Source organism: Fukomys damarensis, unplaced genomic scaffold (assembly GCF_012274545.1).
Source record: "Fukomys damarensis isolate Sample0158 unplaced genomic scaffold, DMR_v1.0_HiC HiC_scaffold_23, whole genome shotgun sequence".
Classification (NCBI taxonomy): domain Eukaryota; kingdom Metazoa; phylum Chordata; class Mammalia; order Rodentia; family Bathyergidae; genus Fukomys; species Fukomys damarensis.
Genome location: NW_022900935.1, coordinates 36,312,031 through 36,329,090, shown reverse-complemented (window position 1 = coordinate 36,329,090; position 17,060 = coordinate 36,312,031). Strand labels below are relative to the sequence as shown.

Genomic DNA, 17,060 nt, shown 5'->3' with positions numbered 1-17,060 from the left:
TATATATATATGAATAGGGTTTTTAAAAATTAATGAGTTAAGGTCAAAACGGGATGGAGCAAACTGATACTTACTGTCTATCTCTGATATGTCATGTGCTTTTGGCCAATGGACTCCAAAAATGACTGTCCCCTATTCCTTTTCTCTCTGCACATGCGCACCGCTCTTCACAATAAGAGGTGGTATCCACTCGAGTCTTCCACTGGAATCTGGCTTGGCTTCAGTCACTTTATTTCACCAACAGAGCCCAGTGGAAATGATTTTCTAACCTACCAGGCCAGGCCACAGGAGGTTCCTCAGCTCACTTCTGGTTCTTTTGTAGTACAGCTGGCCTGCTCTCTCTGTAGTCTCTCCATTCAACCGTTCCATCAACCGTGAGTGGGAAACATTTTGACCAACTGAGTATAGTAATCGTGTACAGAGCTGTTATTGTGTCATGAACAGTATTGTGTCAGGACCGTAATTTATAGATAATTTAAAGTAAAAGGGAGGATAATGTAAATGCTATTCCGGTTTTTATAAGGGACTCGAGCATCTTTATAGGGATAAATGGACTGGCTCTTAGGAGACTTCCCTCTGGAATCCTGCTCTGGTCCTGTAGGATTTCTGCACCACACGGAGAGACAATGATTAAGTGCTCCAGCTGATAGCCCTAGCTGAGCTCCCAGCTACCTCAGTGTGTGAGGCATCTTGGTGAGCCAAGCCAGGTAAACCCTTAGATAACTCCAGCCCCAGTCGAAGTCTCACTGCAACTACATCAGAGCCTCCAAGCACTGGTCGGTTGAGCCTAGACAACCCCCATGGCTGTGAGAGGTGATCATTACTGCTGTCTCAAGCCACTAAATTTTGAGATGGTTGGATAGGCTGCAGTACGTAATGGAAACACAGCATTTAATCACCTTAAAACTCTCTTGCACTTTTCATCTATTTTATGGAAAGAAGACCTGACCCTCAGAGAGGTTAAGTAGTTGTCTAAAGTCACATAGAAAGTGGCAAAACGCTTTCTGTAAGTCTATTTGATTCTAAATTCTGTATTTTTAACCTTCATTCCCAAAGAGTCCCTTTTTCCATTTAATCATGCACTGGTAAATATATTAGATTGATATAGACAATTGAAGCTAAAAATTATAAAATTCATTAAAATTGTACAATAATAGCTTTGACTTTACCTTTAATTATCTATCAGATTTTAAAACTGTTCAGTTGGTTATGCCATGTAAAGCTAGAGTGATTCTTTCTAATTTCCAATGTTATTTTTGCCAAACTGCTGGCCCAGGCTTTGTGAGATATGTATACAAATATACAAAATACAATGTCAAATAGAGGTCCCTGATCTCTCCCCAGGTTGTTCATTGTTTTCTCCAACTTGCATGCATCTGTATCTCCCACTGCCACCTCCATGTCACCTGTACCCTTTGCTCAAGGCATATTCTGCAAATGACACCTGAGTGTCAAATCTGGGCAGGCACCGTGCTTGGTACTGAAGACCCAGAAAGGGGATCCTGACCTCAAACAACTAGGATTAGAGGTCCCATTTGACCCAGCTAGTCTTCTGCTGGCTATCTTCCCAAAATAATTTAAAAAATCATACCACAATGATATGTGATCACCCATGTTTATAGAGGCACAGTTTGTAATACCTAAAACTTGGAAACAGCTCAATTGCCCATCAACTGGAAACTGGATAAAGAAGCTGTGGGTTTTTAAAAAATAAAATGGAGTACTACTCAGCCATAAAGAATGAGATACTAGAGTCATTTATAGCTAAGTGGATGCACAGTGAGGCCATACTCTTAAGTGAAATTAATAAGTCACACATGTGTAAATACCAAATAGTTTATCTGGTATAAAAAACTAAAAATGTAAATAAGGATCAAAATGTATAATTGATATTGTGTAATAGGAAGAAAAGGTCTAAAAGAGTAGGGGAAGTGGGAGGGAGGGGAAAGGTAAGAAGGGAAAAGAAAAAATATGAGAAAAGGAAAAACATCTTTGTAAATAGAGAAGGGTGGAGGAGGTGAAGGAAGGACTGGGGAATGGGGAAAAAATAACCAAGATAAGTCAAGATCCCAATGGTGAATGTAACTGTATTGTATATCTAAAAGGTACCAACAAACTAATTAAAAGAAATCATCAGAAGAGCAAGCAGACAGGCGCTACCATGACAGGTTTGTGGGCTGACTCCTGATGACCCGTTGAGATTTGCTCTTCTCCTATTCTCCCCCAATACACTCATCCTGCACTGAGCTTTTTCAAGGACCTGACCATGGTCCTCTCTCACTCTGTCTTGCCAGTGCCATTTTGTCACATTTCCTTACCTTCCAAACCTTGGCACAGTTTCAGTACCTTTGTCATAAGACTTAACAGACTCCCCTGTCATTGTTTGCTACTTTGTGTCTCTCTCCTTTTAGACCAGGTCCTTGCAAAGTGAGAATTGTCTTCTTCATTTTGTTTTCCATACCTTTGTAAAACAGCAGATCAAATTTAATTCCCTAAAATAAGCAGGAGTAAGAGAACAAAGCTAGGTTGACTGATACAAGCATCTTAGCTCAGTGTAGCCATCAGCACTCAATTAACTTTGCACTTTTTTTTTTGGTTGTGGAGTTTGAAAACTTGGATGGCCACATGAGCAGCTGAAGGCACAGACATGAAGAGTGAGCCTCACAGTCTCTGAGGAGGACAAACACTGACTCAGAAGGCTGCCCCAAGATAACCTGGCAGCCTGCGGAGTCATTGGGTAGCGATTGTGCAAGTCAAGAAACAGACAAGCTAAGTATAGATTTTGGTTTCACCTGAAGAGGATAAAAAAATAGGTGATTTTCAGAGAGGACAGGAACTATAGGATGCTAGTAAAGAACTGAATAATCCAATTATATGATGACTAAAAGAAGAAATTTCTGGACAAGGTAATAGTATGTGCAAAGATCCTGATGTGGAAACAAGCCTGGAATTCACTGTGTACTTTCCCTTTAGGAAATCAGCTACAGGCTTCAGATAAACCTAGATATCCTCAGCAGGCTTTTACAGATACCTAACCTCTTTTCCCTACCACAATGTACCTGAACACAGTCCAGCAGGGGACATTGGGTCCATTTTACAGCTGAGGAATCGAATGGAAATGCGATGGCCACACACGGCTGGTTATTGACAAAGATAAATGAGGGCCAGCAACACCCTGACTTCAAGTCCAAGATGTAAACCACAACATCACACAGCCCCACAGCAGAAGGCAGAGTCCATCCCCACATTGATTTTCTCCCCCACGAAGCTAGGGGCTGTGTCAGAGCAGGATTTATCACTTAGGAACTGAGGAAATGATTGGTCATGTTAGAGTCTGGCAAGCCAGTCTGGGCTCCACTTGGAGGGGCAACTTGAAGCAAAATAGCCAAGGCAAGTTTACCTTTCTCAGCTCAGGTACTCTCTTGCTGCCAGCAGAGCCCTAATGAGGTCTGTATATCCAAGGCACAAGTAATTGATGGTCCAATTTAAATGTGCAGAGGCCACAGTTCTTTCTAGGCTCTGAAGGAAAAACACCAGCTGAGGATGGATGAGGAGCTGCCTGCTCTGTCATTCTGCTGCTTCGGTCATTTGGGCCCCTGGAAAACCAAGCCTACACTGTCAAGTGCCTGGAGAAAGGTGGCAGTTACCTAGAGAAGTCAAGCAGAAAAAGAAAGGACAGAGTGAAAATCAGGAACTGGGAGGAGTTCCTAGGCTCCAAACTGGACTGGACAGGGCCTGCCACATACCTTGCAATGCACAGAAGCTGGGATTAAGTGCTCAGTCTTTGGGGCCAGACAGACCTGGGTCTGAAAATGAATTCAACCACTTATTATATTTGTGATCTGGATAAAGTGTGACTTCTCCATGCTTCCGTTTACCACTTTGCTAATTGGGAACTAAGGGTGCAGGCTTAGGAGAAATCAGATTTCAGTGTCGACTCCAGCCGTGACACTATGTCAAACGGGAGGGTTTATGAACCTCCTGTGTTAGTCTCTCCATCTCTGCAGACTACCTGATCATAGGTTACCTTGGAGGAATGTCGGGAGGACTTGTGGAGATAGGATATGAGGCACAGATGCAGTGCTTGGGAAAGCTAGAGAGAACTGGTACACATCACAGGGTAACCTCTAGGCCTGGCAGCATCGGCCTCACTGGGGCCTGGTCAGAAGTTTATGTCTTCCGACCCCTCCCCAGACTACTGGAACTTCAGGGGTGGGCCCAGTGCCCCACTCTGACAAATCTCTTTGATGATTCCGCTCCTGGTTAAAACTTGAGAGCCCTGTATTAGGTCATAATTCTGAATGCACCTGGGACATTTCAGCTCATCTACAAGTGTCTCAGACTCCTAAGAACTTGTTCAGTCCACGATCCTTGAAAATGACATCCACTCATTCTTTTCTGTACCAAACAGGGAAGGAGTGCTTTATTTTGCAGGATTTCCATCTCACCAGTGATAACATTTTCTACATGCTTGCCATATTCCAGGCATGCTGATAATACTGCTGTCATATGGGTGGTTGCATTTTATCTGTGAAATAACTTTGTATGGTAGATGTTACTGTCTTTGTCATGTAAATAAGAAAACCGAAATTCCATGAAGTGAAGTAACTTGTTCCAAGATCCACAATCCATGAGTGGCGAAGCCAGGATTCAAACCTCCTCTGTCTGTTTCTAGAATCAATGTGCTTTCTACTTGTCTTGCCACCTCTTTGTACGAGGAGGAAGAATCAGGGAGATCTAGTGTGAGGAAGAGAAGCACCCAAGGAACATGCTCAGAGCAGTCTTCACACATTGCAGGGTTCTTGTAATCATGGGAATGAACCAGTTTGACGATGTTCCAAACCTCAGACTATGGAGCAGTAGGTGGAAACCACAGGGACACAGATGGAAGCTTGATTAAAAGGGAATAACTTTCAGTGGTCATCTAAATTGTCCAGAGCTGTCCTACCTCCCCTGGCAGGAAGCTCCTGTCACTGGGGCTGTGTGAGCTCCCCCTGGATGAGTGCCGTCCAGATGTTATAAAGGGAAGAGTAACTGGCACCGTCTCTCCGTGCCTGGGGCAAGACTTCTTACCCCAGGGTGGAGGCCACGTGCTTCACCACAGCAAACAACTGTCCCAAATAACCACAAACTGCAGTTCATTGCCTGTAAAGGGATTAGTTCAGGGGTGTTTGCTGTTCACTTCTTTTTCTTACAGGTTTCATCACACTGCAGTGTGCATGCATTGTGTTGCACTGATACCTCCCTTATAGCATCGAGCCTTGCTGCTACTGCATTACAGCCACTGAAGGATGGCTAGATAGTGTCTGCTAGGACAGCAGTGAGTGCGTACACATAAAGGCTTATAGACCCATGGAGACCCATAGACCCAGAGGCTCTGTGAGTTTCAGTTTCCTCACTTCTTGTGGTGTGAAGGATTCAAAAAGCCTGGAATATGGAATTCCATGCCCATATCCTTTTCCAATCCACTTAAAAATAGCAAAATGTCTTTGGCAAGTTCATTTCTGATTCATCAAGAATGCTCTTCCTCATTTACTGCTGACCATCTGAAAAAACGGTCTATCTGAGTTTTTGGACACCCCATGACTCCTCTGTGTGTGTGTGTTTGTGTGTGTGTGTGTGTGTGTGTGTGTGCATGTGAGTACACTAAGAATAATACAGAGTTTGCTATAGAACAATGAAATCTATAGGGGAAGAGAGTGTACAGGGAAGAGTCTTGAACTAACCTCCCTATAGGCAGTGAACTGCAGTTCATGGTTATTTGGGGACAATCTGCTATGGGAAGCAAGTGGCCTCTTGGGTACAAAGCCTTGTATATGCTGATCTCCATCCTGAGCATCCTTCAGGTGCACAGTGTAGAAAATATAAATACGAGTCTGTTGTTAAACATACCATGTATTTCTCCACTGTGGGAGGCAGGCCAAGTAGTGGTTTTGGGGCTTTTAAAAGCTCACTGGCCTTTCAAAAAAATGGCTGTTCTGGACATATGGTTTTAGAAGGTTTTTTAAAAAGCCATGGGGGCTTATTTTTAGAGTAAACCTTAACCTTGTAAAGCTTCTTAAAGGAGCCACAGAAGGCTTCCTTAGAACCTCAGCCAGCTGTTCCCAAAGGTTCTAGCATTTACCTTTTCTTGTGCTTGATGTGAGTATCAGGAGGTTAAGCTGAGCCTGAGGTAGGCTGCCCGCGAGAGGGTGTGTTCTTGGATCCAGTGAGCTGGGCTGAGAATCCCCCACAGAGACAGAGTTTGCTGACCAATCAGTTGAAACTAAGGAGTCACAGATGCACAGAACCTCAAAGACACTCCTGAAATAAAAGATACTTAGCTGTCATCCAGTAAGCCCTAACTGGGTGCATTCCATCACTCCTGAAGCACACTTACAAAGAGGGCATTCTACCCATGTGTGATCTCCTTTAGCTAGGAGGAGACCCTCATCTGGGCATCCTTCATGCATCACGCTTTTAATTCAGTGTATACATGTTATGGCTCTGTACTGTGCAAAGAATGAAAACAAGATAGGTGTAATCACAAGACAAAAATGAGTGGGAAAGCCATACATGAATCAAATGATCACGCCCACACAAAATCACGAACAAAAAAGTATCATTAAAGCCATCCAAGCATTTGTGAAATCTTCCAGGGGAATGTAAGTTGGTCTGTGAGATTAGGGGAAACTTGCTAAAGAGGAGATATTTACATGGAATCTGGAGGGTGAGTGGATGGTCACAGGCAAGGGATGCTGGGAAGGGACACAAAGGCCAAGGGAACTTCCTTGAGGAAGTTTCCAGACAGGGTGTGAAACAGTTCAGCCTTTGAGAAAAACTGCATGCAGCCCAGGTGCATAACATAAACTGCAGCGATCCTTCGGATATTGGAAGCATTGAGGAGGCTGGGCTTCCATGGGAATATTGACCATGCAGAAGATTTTGATCTTAACCTGAGACGTACAGCATTAGAAGCCTCTGACTCACGTTGAGACGAGGCTAGGTAATTCATACAAGAGCTGTAGACTCTTGTGTTGCCTTAAAATAGGTTACATTTCTCTCTTTAGTAGGTGAAGCCTCATTTCTCTCCTCTGAACGTGAGTCAAGCTGAGAGACTCACTTTTAATTAGCAAAACGTAAGGGAACTAACTCCAAGTGACTTGAGAGGCTGGATTCTGAAAAGGAGAAGTTCCACCTGGCCTCTCTCTCTCCTTCTGGGGAGTCAGACACAGTGTTGGAAAGGAGCTCAGGCAACCATGGAGAGGCCACATGGGGAGAACCGAGGTGTCTTTTCTACAACCAACACGAACTTGGTTCCTGGAGGCAGATTCTTCAGCGGTGGTTAAAGTTCAGCTGATGTAGACCTGGCAGATAACTCTGCATAGTTTCATGTCTTAGTTCCTTAATTTGCAATGCAATAAAGAAAAAGATTTATGATGTATTCTTATGAAAGAGGTCATTTAATTAGTTTTTACTGTGCACGGCGTATACTGTGAAGACATTGTAGTTAATTCTCGAAATGCCAGCCTCGGGTATCATCATTTTGCAAACAAGGGACCATCTAGTCCTATACGCATAACCTTGCCTTTTGATTTTTAACATTTTGACATCATCTTTTAAACCATTCTTATGTCTTAGTTTCCTGATAGTGAGGGATGGGAACAGAACTAGTACAAAATAAGGCTGATATGAAGAGTGAAGAAGTCAGTATGCATGAACTTCTGGGAAGAGTGCCTGGTATATTCTGATAGCTATATCTCCTTAGTTTCTATCATTGTTTTTCTTATTTTTAAAGCAGTGTTTCAAAAGTTCAAAACAAAATTTTCTCTGAGCCATTTTGCTCTGTCCATGATCTCTCTCTCTCTGACAATAATATTCCCTTTCATTTTTAATAATATTTTTGGTCCATTTGGTCCTTGCTACAATCCTGTGACTCTGAATCGCCACCTTGATTTTTAGCTGAATAAACAGGCTGGGAAAGGTGAATGTGAACTGTTCAAAATTCCTTTGGTTGGAAGCAAAAGAAACCAATCAAAGAGAGATTTAACTAAGTTAGATACAGGAGTTCACCATAAGGTACAGGAATGATTGAGGAAACTCAAGGCCATGAGTGAGCTATAGGAAGAACTCCAGGAACAACAAAGACTGGGAAGAGGAAAGCTTCAGGGAACTCCAGTGATGCTGCTCTCTTCTCCTTTCTCCCCAGCTATGCCTCAACAATAGCCTTTCATAGCCTTTCTCTCTCTCTCTCTCTCTCTCTCTCTCTCTCTCTCTCTCTCGTCTGGCTTCCTGTTTGTCATCATTGAAAGCTTTAAAAGGTCTACCATCTGGAACATGAAGGGGCTTCCTCGAGTCATTTTGAACGTTGAGGTGACCAAGGCAGTGTTCTTTCTCCACCAGAAGCCATCCTCCCATGAGACCAGCCGTGTTTCACAGCAGGTTCCCCTCAGGAGACCAGTTCCTGAGGAGTCAGGTAGAGCAGATCGGAGCACTCCTCTAACAGTGGCCTTTCTGCAGGTAGAGCTGGCCATACACAGGCAGCAGTGTAAGCTGTTATTGGACATAACTCCTCATTCCTCCCCCCAGTAAGATGATTTTGCCAGAAACAAAGGTTTCTCTGGAAGAACATCCTTCTCCTTACTGTAGTCCTCACCCCTATTTTCTGGGGATATGTCTTAAGACCCCATGGTTACCTGAAACCAAGGATAGTACTAAAACCTATGAGGTTTGGTGGTGAATATTTAAATCTTAAAAATGTATACAGTAAAAGACAGGTAGCCATTAATTTCCCTCAAAATACTCCCCCTCACTTGGAGCACATTTATTCTTATTTCTGCCGCTTGCTGAAGCAGTTTTAGAAGTCCTCTTTCATGAGTGACTTTATAATGTATGATTGAAAAGTGAATGAATGTTGTTGCCGAGAGCCAGCCAGCAGAAAACTGGCTTGTAAAACATCACCGTGTGTCCTCACCCACCACATTCACCAGATCTGGCACTGAGTGACTCCTGGGTTCTCGCCAAAGTCAAAATGATCATGAAAGGTAAACATTTTGAATCCATTCAAAACATCAAGGCAGCTGTGACAGTGTAAAGACACTCATATAGGGGAACTTCTAGAATTTGTTTAGAAAGTGGCACGAATGATGAGTATATTTGAAGTAAAGGGGAGTATTTTTAAGGGGGCTACTAGCAATGTGTCTTTTTTTACTGCAATAAATTTTTTAAACATTCACTGCATAGTTTAATTATACTTCATATATAGTTGTTTTTGCTGTGCATACATAATATGATACATAATAAATTAAACCATATGATGGTTTAATTTATAAATTAAGCACAAAAAGATGAACAATAACTAATAATAGAATTATAGCAACATACTATAATATGACCTCTTTCTCACAATGTCTTGTAGTACTTTATCCATCCTTTTTGTGTTAATTCAAGATGGTGCTTACAAAACTCTTCATAGCATCACTAGCATATTCAAGTTGCTAGCATCAGTACTTCTGTGCTTTGAGGCCATTATTAAGTAAGGTGAGGGTCACTTGCACACACAGTCAATCTGACACCAAATGACTAGGGCTGGGCTCTATGGTTACACAGCATGGGTAAGCTGGACAAAGGGATGACTCACATTCTGCAAGATTTCCTCTCTCTACTCAGAAGTAGCTGCAATTTAAAATGTATGAGTTGTTTATTTCCAGATTTTTCCATTTCATATTTTCAGACAATACTTGACCATGATTAACTGAAACACCAGAAAGCAAAACCATAGATACAGGAATCTTAGGTTTCACTTACACCAGATGTGGGCATATGGCTTGCTCTAGACGATGGGACCCAAGAGGAGGAGATTTAGGCTAAGGACAAGCAGAGCTATGAAGAGCCATCATAAGTTGTAGCCGTGTCTTCCTGTTCTCTAGTACAAGGGAGGTGGTTCCTAAATACAGGTTCCTCTTTCAGCCTGAATCTTGGGATGAAGAAGACACATGGCGCAGAGCCATGTCCACCCTGCAGTGGACTCTGATGATGACAGAGAGAGTCCCTCTCTAGGAGTAGAGCTTTTAGAAGTGAGGGTGGAGTGGGGAGGGGTCAGTTGCTGGGTGATTCCAAGCTCTCTTTCTTCACAGCCAGATGGATGACTGGACTTTTTACTGAGGATAAATACGTTGGGGAAGATAATTTTTGGGAAATGTTAAGTTTGGTGTCGAGCACGCTGAATTGAGGGGCCCGAGGGAGAAACGCATGAATTGAGAGCAGAAGTCTCAACAGGAGTTACTTGAGGCCTTGAAACTTGGTGAAATACCAGAGGGAATACATAGATGTTTGTGAAAATGAGTGTGTACGTGAGAATACACTCATGCACGTTAGCGGGGCGGAGGAGAGGAGCAGTAAGATGGGCAGGGAAAAAGGAAGACCCAGAGACCATAGGAAAAATGAGCTACCTTAACTCTCGGCACTGGAATTCGTCTCAGAAAGGGAATTGTCTTTGTTTTTCCTCTTTTGATAACAATTTATATGTATTTAAAAATATCCCTGGGAGGTAGAGTTTATCCCCAAGATAGCAGTAAGGAAAATAGGAAGATGACATGGCTTCCCTAAACATGTTTTAGCTTTTATTTTAAATTATGGTTAATAAAACCAAATAAAGCTTACCATGTTACCATTACTAAGTGTACAATTTGGTAGGTTAAGGATATTCGTTGTTGTTCAAACTCCAGGACTTTCCTATCTTAAAAAATCTGAACTGTATTTGTTAAATAAAACTCTTCATCCCCACTCCCTCCAACCCCTATCATTCTCCTTTCTGTCTTCATGGATTCTGCTGCTTTTGGTATCTCACAAAGAAGGAGTCATACAACATTTGTCCTTTGAGGGGAGTGGCTTATTTCATCTTGCATCATGTTCTCAAGAGTCCCCATGTCAGAGCATGTCAGAATTTTCTTCCTCTTAATGCTGAATAATACTTTATTACATACATATGTCTAGTTTTGTTTACTCACTCATCTGCAGATGGACATTGGGCGGTGCCTACCTCTTGCTCTTGTGGGTGGTGCCACTACAAATACACGTGTGAGAAAGTCTTTTGGAGACACGTGGGATGGGAGACGAGCCCCAAGAGCAAGATGTGAAGAGCTCAGGAGTGATGTCATCACTGCTCCATATGGAAAACAAGAAGAGTTTTGCTCCTGATTGGTCAGGAAGAGAAGAGAGGAGACCAGTCAAGTAGGAGAGATGGGAAGCGATTATCCAAGGAGGATCTGGGGTCGGGGAGAGGGAACCTGAGGTGAAGGACCAGGAAAAATTCTCCATTGTTTCATGGCCAAAGAACAGAAGATATCCAGGGGTCAATATAAAATGGATAAAGTGTTTTATTTCACCCCTCCTGTGTGATCTCTATACAGCTGATGTGTCTGAGGTGGTTTTTGGTGGAAACTGAAGAAGGGATTGACATGGAATGGAAAAAAAAAAAAAAAGGAAAAAGAGGGGGCAGAATGAGCTGTAAAACAAGAGGTGGCAGAATGAGCTGTCAACTCTCCTGTCCCAGGGTCACTGGAGGTGACCATGTGAGAGTCCCCTGGGAATTCACACATTTTGAGGGGGGATCTGGTCTTTCATAGAAAGTGCTCCAAGGGCTCTGGGTTTCTGTGGGACACAGTTAGGAGCCTTGCCTCAATCTTCACCAGACCAGAGCTTCTGCAACCTTAGGATGCCCAAGAATTGCCTGGGATCCTAATCCAGTGCAGATTTTTATTCAGCTACCTGCTGGGGGCCTGAGATTCTGTGTTTTGAACCATCTGAAGCTCACGGGTGATGGTGACACTGCTAATCTGTGGATCACACTTTGAGTTTTAGGCCTGTAGGTCTTGAAGGGATGGAAAATTACAACCCATGAAGTCTTAGCATCCCTTTCCCCACCATGCTGTTTCCTGAGAACACAGATCTGTCCTGTGATCAGCGGACAAGGCTGTGACAGGGAAAGTGGTAGGAGCCACTGCTGCCTGTCAGCCTTTCCCTCAGCCCTCCTCAGTCCATACCACAGCAGGGAATACTTCATGCTTTGGCCCAGGGTAATCTGCAGGGGGAAACCAAAGACTTGGTGCATGTGGTTGGCCTCACAACTCCTTCTCTCAGAAAGATGGAGAGAGTTGAAAAAGCATTTTCAAATGGTATTTTTCTTCAGAAAGTTCACTTCAGGGAGCCAAGCATTACTTGAGTGCTTCACTGTAAGAGGGCTGTGCGGTAAACTCCCTTGTTTTTGACAGATGTTGAAGCAGCCCAAGCCAGAGCTTAGGAAAAATGTTTTCCCCTCATATCCACCCCAGCCCCAGAGGCTGTGATAAAGTTGGCCAAATTACTTTCAGGGCAAGTCGGCTCTGGCAATCTCACGGAAACCTCAGGATATGCTGGATCTGAAGTGGGAATGGCAGCTAGAGAACATCAAACATGAGAAGAAGAAGGGAGGAGGACGTGGAGGAGGAGGAAAATAAGGAAGGGGAAGAGGAAGAAGATGAATAAGGAAGAGGAAGAGGAAGAAGAGGAGGAGGAGGAAGAGGAAGAAGAGATCTCACTGAACTGGGCCCCTGGCTGGAGCTCTGTTCCAGGAGCTTCAGGTGATAAGAGCAACCATTTACATGACGCCTGAATCTCCCTGCTAGCGACAGCCCAAGGCAGGCGGCAGCACCATGGTGCTAAATCCCCGGCCCAAGACTGCCCTTCTAGGGCTGAACACCACACAGCAGTTTGGAAACATCTTCGCTCAGGATTTCAGTGCAGCTGTCACCCTCCACAGTCACAGTGAATGAGATAGCATCACAGCTGAGCAGCACATCTCATGGTGAGTGATGTGATTAAGTCAAGTCCACAGGCCCGTCTGACAGCAGCACTGCGAGAGACCAGGGTTTCAGGTAAGGGCAGGGACGTCTTCAGATGCTGTTTATGCTTACAAGGAAGGGCACAGGCTCTGGAGTCAGACTGCATGAAATCAAAACTCGACTACTTATTAGATGTGCAGCTTTGTACAAACCCTTCAATCCCTCTTAGCCTATGTTCCCCCATCTTCAGAAAGGAGACAATGACATTACACACTGGAGAGGGGTTATTAGAAAACGAAACGAACACACTTAACCTGTGGCTTGTCCAACCTTGTCTTCTCCTATTGAGGAGGGAAAGAAAAGCATAGAGGTTGTGACTTGTCCGAGGCCACACAATGTCAGCACCATATCAAGAATGCGGATATTCTGGTGCTAAATGTAGTATTTCTTCTGTTACGTTCAATAGCTTATATCCCTGTGCCCTTCTGAGACTGAAACTCCCTGACATCCTTGTGCTGGGGGGCCTGGCCCCACACTGCTCTCCTTATAGTGGTCACCACTTCGTGTGGCCAGGGAGACACCTTCTTCCTTGAGCTCTTGCTCTACCTGTGAAGAGAGGAAGCTCAGATTATGCAGATAGCCTGAAGTCACACAACGAGTCCCGGGGCAGGGAAGGACTTGACTCATCCAAGTCTGACTCTAGTGTGTGTGCACACAGCCACATCTACCCTACAGCAGGAGCACAGGGCTTCCCCTGCACAGGCAGTTCATTGCTTGCATTACCGTCCCTTGATCATTCTCACTGGCTGCTCAACATCAGTGCAGATATGAAATTTAATCTTCCTCACTTCCCACCATAACAAAAAGAAAAAAACAAACCCCAAATACAAACTGGCCCACATATGTGTAAAAGACAGGAGACCCCCATGTGTGCCCACCACTGTGTGGGGCTTACATGTAGCACACAAGGCCTTACCCAGCCTTCCTCGCCACTCTGTGACATGGCATCACTTGCCTTGATTTTGCAGGTGGTGACCCTCAGTAGGATCCAGGAATTTGCTGAGCCCCTGGGTCAGGAGAGCAGAGACTGAGCAAGCTCCTTCCCCAGACCACGCCCAGCTTGCAGGCAGTGGGTAAGGAACACCCCAGGGGGCCTCAGTCAGATTCTTTCAGGATGTCACAACAGGCACTTGGGCTTGGGCAGGCTGGAGTCCAGCCTCCCTTAGCAGGGTGGGGAGGTCACTGGGGAGGATTGGCTGTGGTGGGGGGTGGGGGCATAGAGTTGTCCAAGGCAGCAGGCAGAGCAGGTTTCCCGAGAGTTTGGGCTGGACACAAAAGCATGGTCCAGGCAGGCTGTCAGTGTTAGGAATTCCAGCTGCTTCCCAGAGGGGCGGTCTGGCACACCGTGGGTCTGCACAGTCCAGCTCTGTGCATGCGCACACAAGCAAGACTGAGAGGAGCATGTGTCCACCAGGGTACAGCACTGAGGTGTCACAGTGGCTTTGAGAGAATCGCTGGAGACCTCGAGGGTCTCAGAGGGTGAGAGGAAAGATTTCTGAGGTCATGCGACCTGGGTCTCAACAGTTTCCATTTGTTAGCAGTGTGATCCTGGTGAGTCACTTTCATCCTCTCTCCCTGCTTCCTGTTCCTCCTCTGTGGAACGGGGATACTTTCAGAATCCAATGCAGATGTTTGTTGTGCAGGTTAAATCAATGAGAAAAAGCAAAGCAGCCTCTTACTGGTATGGACTTGGCCAAGCACCTAGAGTTGTGAGGTGCGGGTCTGGCACTCACAGCTGGGTTGTGGTGTTCTGCTACCGAACATAAATAATCTCGCAAATGGGAGACTATTTCATGCCTTTTTGTTTTCTAAGCACGAACCAAATCAGAGTACCCATGCAAACCACAAAAACACCAAACACCTCCCTCTCCTCGCTAATAGCAGTAATGGCTACTTCTTATTACATCTTTGGCCTCCTTCCTTTCTTCCATCATTCTAGATAAAACTCATTCAGATACCCATCACAGAACTATCCCTGTTTCCTGACTGCACCTGATACTGGGTAAATTTCTGCTTCCTCAGACCCTCTCCAAAATTCCTGAGCTCAAGCTCACATCCTATTCTCCATCCTTCCAAGTCCCTTGACTGAAACACCTCACGATTTCCTATCATCTGTGTTTCTCCTCATTGCAACGATTCAGTAAACTTAACTTTGTTTAAGTTTAGCTGCAGTTAAATTGCAGTTGTGTTCTGGGACTCTGGCTGGAGGGCACAGATGTAAGTTAAGAAATGGAAAGTGTGTGCAACAGACCTTGGCATGGAGAAAGTACCGCGCAAGGGATGCCAGACTACAACAGGATGGGCTGCCCAGGCAGACCCAGGAATGGGGAGTGTTGAAGACGGAAAGCGACAGGGCTTAGAGCCAGGAGACTCCAATCTAGGTGCTTACCTGTCATTCAAAATATAGGGTGAATAACTCTTATCTAAAATACTTGAGACCAGAACTGTCTCAGGTTTTGAACAGATTTCAGATTTTCAGATTAGGGATGCTCACCCTGTAATAACTAACATTATTTTACCGGATACCTCAAAACTGCAGAAAGAGAGCAAATGTTTGGCCTGGATGATGGCATCTACTTGCCGGGGTACTGCGCAGAAGTAGTTGAACCTCCATGAGCTTTAGTTTTTCTTTTTGTGAACAATAGGAAGAAGCAAAACTACCTCTCTGGTTTGTGTGAAGTGCCATTAGGAACAAGGTGGTAGGGCGAGGTTTTACCTTGGAGTTTCATACTCTGCATCAGCAGCAAAAAGGCACTGTGAACCTCAGGTTGACTCAAATCTCCTTTCCAAGCAGGCCAGAGACAATGCAAGCTTTTGGCCGCACATGCCTTATGAATGCAGGCAAGACACTTGTATGAGACTCAGTTGCTCTGGAAAATTGAGAATAAATTTAATTCCTAACCCTTCACTTGCGTTAAGGAATGAACAAGAAGGCGTTTCGAAGCTGTTGTGAGCTATGCAGGAGACATTACCAGACTCTCTGCCCCCTCCTGCACAGTGGTCTCTCACTTGGGGACCAAGTGCTCCATGAAGGCTGAGCTATTGGCCATTGCCAAGGTGTTTGTCCATGTGTTGGTATGAATTATCCTTCTGTAAGGCCAAATGCATGTTAGATAAGGTGTAGGCTGGAGAGCCCTGCATTACATAGGTTTATAGGAAAGAGAAGTTTATTTGTCTCTTACTCAATACTCATTAAAGTAGTCAGGTTCATTGGGTGCCTCTGCTCTACAAGGCATCTACTAAGTGTCTTCCAAGTTGTTTCTATGCTTTTCCTATAGTGCTGTCTTCACCTCTGGTTTAGGCTAGGATACTGTAAATCTGAGTTTGAATCTGTAGGAAAGAACAAAAAGCAAGTCCTGCATAAGGGACTTTGGTTTTAAAGAGGTGACGTTGAGGTTTCACATATTGCTTACCCCCAGTCACCTTCCCCACTGCAAGGAGGGTAAAGTATGTAGTCTCTAGCTGGGGGACCAGGTGTCCGGCTTCAATTGGAGAATATTATGTATCCTAAGCTCTGCAGCAGGAATAGCAGAAGCAAGGAAGCATCTGGGAAATGAATACTGATCAGTTCTCCTACTGGGTTGCCAAGTCTGAGCTTAGCTCCCTACTGAGTAAATATCTGGGTGAAAAGAGAGGTATTATTCAAATGTTCAAATTGCATAATGCAAAAAGCAAATATTTGGAACCATCCCAGCCAATCTCCAAGTTGTTTTGTTTCCTGTTAGATCTTGGCACTGGATAGATAGAGCCTAGACCATGTGACTTACTATGTGAACACTCATGCACACCCACACACATGTAGGCAGTTGCTGTGCATATGTGTACAGAGGCACACACACACACACACACACACACACACACACATTTAACATGCATAGACCCTAGCTTTTGTATACCAAAGAAATGTCAAGACAAAATTCTCCCTCTTTTCAGCATGATGCTGAACATAGTAAAGTCTTAGGATCCACAGGTTTGGTACATATTCTACCAAATTTGGTACCAGAGATTCAGGAATCTACTGTAACTCTGGTAGGTAATCCAATTTCTCCCGACTTCTGCATCCACTTTTGTAAAACAAGTGTAATACTGCCTGGTTTGACAGATTGTTTTGAAATTAAATAAAATGTCATTTTTATTTGCTTGAAATATGCTTTAGGTGTAATTGGTACATAATAAATATTAATTATTATTTTCTTATTG

At 44.2% G+C, this 17,060-nt stretch overlaps 1 long non-coding RNA gene across 3 annotated transcripts in view; it reads left to right on the top strand.

Moving 5' to 3' along the window:
* Positions 1-17,060, top strand: part of LOC104852700 — a 39,933-nt gene that overhangs the window by 7,310 nt on the left and 15,563 nt on the right. The gene's annotated exons all lie outside the window — the stretch shown is intronic.